Source organism: Capsicum annuum, chromosome 2 (genome assembly GCF_002878395.1).
Source record: "Capsicum annuum cultivar UCD-10X-F1 chromosome 2, UCD10Xv1.1, whole genome shotgun sequence".
In the NCBI taxonomy this organism is placed as follows: domain Eukaryota; kingdom Viridiplantae; phylum Streptophyta; class Magnoliopsida; order Solanales; family Solanaceae; genus Capsicum; species Capsicum annuum.
This window is the reverse complement of record NC_061112.1, coordinates 19058766-19062504: the sequence shown is the minus strand read 5'-3', so window position 1 is coordinate 19062504 and position 3739 is coordinate 19058766.

The window sequence follows — 3739 nt, the reverse complement described above, 5'->3', positions numbered from 1 at the left end:
ATAGTACGAAGGTTAGCACAAGGGTTAACAATAACAAATCTATCACCATACCAAGGGTGCACATACTTAACATATAACCGAGCATCTAAATTAGTCACAAATGGTTTGTAACCCAACAAAACAAGAGATACTTGGCTACCTAAGAAACATTGACAAAGGGGTGAATCGAATAAGCCATGGTGTTTAGGAAACCACACATGTCCTCAATGGTTCCATATTTTCAAAAACACAAATCCCCTCTTTAAGTCAAGGAACACTTGAATTCCCTCATAACTAAGTGTCATGTTATAAACAAGGTCATCCCAAGTTAAGACTTCACCAAATGAACTAGCTATCTTCGAGAATAGGATTACTCCCAATTCATCACCGGGGTCAAATACAAAGGTACTCCCTACATAAATTAGCAAATATATCTCATTCAAACTCATAAGATCAATTAATTACACTAAGAGACAATTACATGAGATAAAAAAAATGTTACTACTATACTTACTACCATGTAAGCCAACAACCTCACTCATAACTTACTTGTCATTTGGACCAAGCATTTCTCGACAATGTCGCTATTCAACTCATTACCGAGGTCCAAGGGAAAGAAAATCCATAAACATGAGTCAACCATACACCTATTTTCCACATTGGCGCTTTCAATCTCACACAACATACCCCACTCAAAGGCAAGTGTATCATCATATACAAACAAATAATATAAAAAGGTGTCATACAAGCCAACTTCATCCAAGGTATCCTTATGAGAAGGTGCACTCATTGATTCAAGCACATTAAGGCCTTGAAAAATACAGAATGATGAAGGAATACTCATAGCATATACATCACCTTCCTTTTGAACACTATCATTTTCAATAGACGTACTATCATCTTCCAAGAATAGAGTTTTATCTTTGAAAAGTGTGTCGTCATAGTAGCCTTTAAGAGGGGATACACTTTTATCACGCCAAGACACACCACTATTTATTTCACCTTTATTAGTCATGTCAACCTCAAACAAGGGATTATCCTTAAATATACATTCCACTTCAAAATCCTCATGAAAAGAACAAGGAATTGGATAACAATGCTAGAATTTATTATTTAGGTGCAATGACTACACATGACTATCTACACGACCAACTACATCAATGTCAACACTAAATTGGGGTTCCTTAAGTTTATCACAAAACTCTTCATTTAGTGGGTCATCATTACACACGAGTTTATCAACACCAATAGCAATTGATAATGAACTATCATTCAAAATACATGTATCAACACTAGATGGACACAAATCGATCTTACTAGAAGAATCAATTCGATCATCACTAGGATCAACTAGTGTATCCATATTATTTTTTGAGAGGGCTAGTGTATCCACATTCTCAACATGTACATTATTAAAACATGAAAAAGAATCACATGACAATATACTATCATTCAAGGCACACGTGTAAACACTAGGTGGACACAAATTGATCTTACAAGAAGAATCAATTCAGCCATCAATAGGATCAACCCATATTCTCAACATGCATATTATCAAAACATAAAAAAGAATCACATGAAAATTTACTATCATTCAAGGCACACGTGTCAACTAGGTAGACACAAATTGATCTTACAAGAAGAATTAATTCGATCATCAATAGGATCAACTAGTGTATAAAACTTTCAACAAATACAATATCACTATGAGGAAAACAATCATTAAGCTCACATGAAAATAATCTATCACTTACACTCAATTGGATACTAGTCACACAATGATCTTTTACATTTAACAAAGTGTAAGATTTATCTTCGTTACCTTGTAGCTCACATAAATGACTATATTTACCTTGATTTTCATCATTGGACCAAAAATGTTCTTTTGGGAAGCTTTTAGCGCCTCATGATTCTTCATTGATTGAGGAGCCTCACTAGGCTTGCTTCCAAGAATACCTACACATGAATCAAGACAACTAGAAAAGGAAGAGAGGTTACAAAAGTTAGTATAAGGTTGTTCCAACCCTCTCACATCACTTCTCACAACCTCTCATTTTTCCACTCTAGCGTTGTCATATATCATACTCTTACCCCTTTCAATCTTTTGCCTCTTAATTTTATTAAAGTTACGACAATTGCCAAGAATTTCTTCAGAAGGGTTTGGAGATCCCTTCATCTTTAACTTCCACTTTGGGTTGCTAGGAGTAACCTTTATTTCATTCATTGTATCCTCTTCAAGCACATTTTCATAAGGAGTAGCTTGTTTTACTTTCAACTCCTTGGAGACTATTTGATAGATCTTGTCAAGAGTTGTTAGCATGGAGGAAGTACACAATTTGTTCATCCTCAAAGGATCCTCAAATGAGAGTGGTTTATTTGTAACTTTTGTTTCATGAATTTGCCTCTTTCGGTCATACACATCTTGAAACAATGGGTTTCGTCTATTTCTATGGCACATTGATCCGCCCACCCTTCCTCAATATTATTACCATATAAAGAACTAGTCATATTGGAATAAGGATAAGAAGTACAAGTTCTTGCACCGTATAAGTAAAGAATGTTTTACGACTAAGGTCCACATGATGTCTTCGAATTGGTTTCACCCAAACATCTATACCCTTTCAACTAGGATAATAAGTGGAATAAGATGAGAAAGGTAATTCATCCCCACGACTTCGCTTTCTATCATAATCCTCCTCAAAGAGTTCATAAGGCATATGAATGAAAGAATCGTACCTCACATTATCTTTATCAACATGGTGTGTAATATGAGAACCCCCATACCCTTCATCTTTACCATCAAATTCATCATAAGATACTTCTACTTCTTTATGTTCATCATAATATCCACAAGCTTCATGATCTCATATTTGTGTTCGGTTCAGTAATTCTCATCACCATATCGATCATAATATCTTGGACCATCTTATCCTTCATAAGATTCGCCATCATACTCATAAGCTTCATTACTTTGTTCACAATCACTCAAAGAAACCTCATAAGGCTCATCATCACTACACTCATAGTTCATGTCACTATAGCTTAGTCACTAATGTCATCTCCATAATAATCTGAAGCTATGGATGACATTCTTCCTTATAATCACCTTTTGTGTCTACAAAACCAGCGAACAAATTAGTAATAAAAGCCTAACGTCACTATGTAAATGAACTCTCAACTCACCTTCTATGGTTTTTTTTTCCAAATTGATAATGTTACTAGCTTGCTTAATCAATTGGTTATCTATGCTTGTGGAGGAATGAATTCTTGTGACTCTTGAAATAAGGATGACTCAATTAAAACTTAGTGGACTTGAATCAAGAAATTAACTATGAAATAAAATGAGAAAAGCACACAGAAACAAACAAAAAAAACCCGACTCAAAGAACTTGATAATATCTAGTAGGGTAATCTACTAATTAAAATCAAGTTATGAAGAAAAGAAAGGTAGAATTAATTAAAGAAATTAATTTATCAAGAGTTGGACGTAAAAAAAATTAGGAAGAAACTTGGGTTAAATTCCATGAAGAAATGCTCCAAAATTAGAGAAAATAGCTGAAAAATGCTCCAAAAAGGAGCTGGAATGTTGCTAACGTGGCAGTTTTGATTTTTTTTTAGAGAAGTATCAATTACCCCCTGAACTTGCCACATTTTATTCTGGTACACCTGAACTTTTACTAGTCCTAAGTATCCCCCGCCCACGAACTTGTTCTTATATTAAATTATTATTTTATATATATATATATATATATATATATAT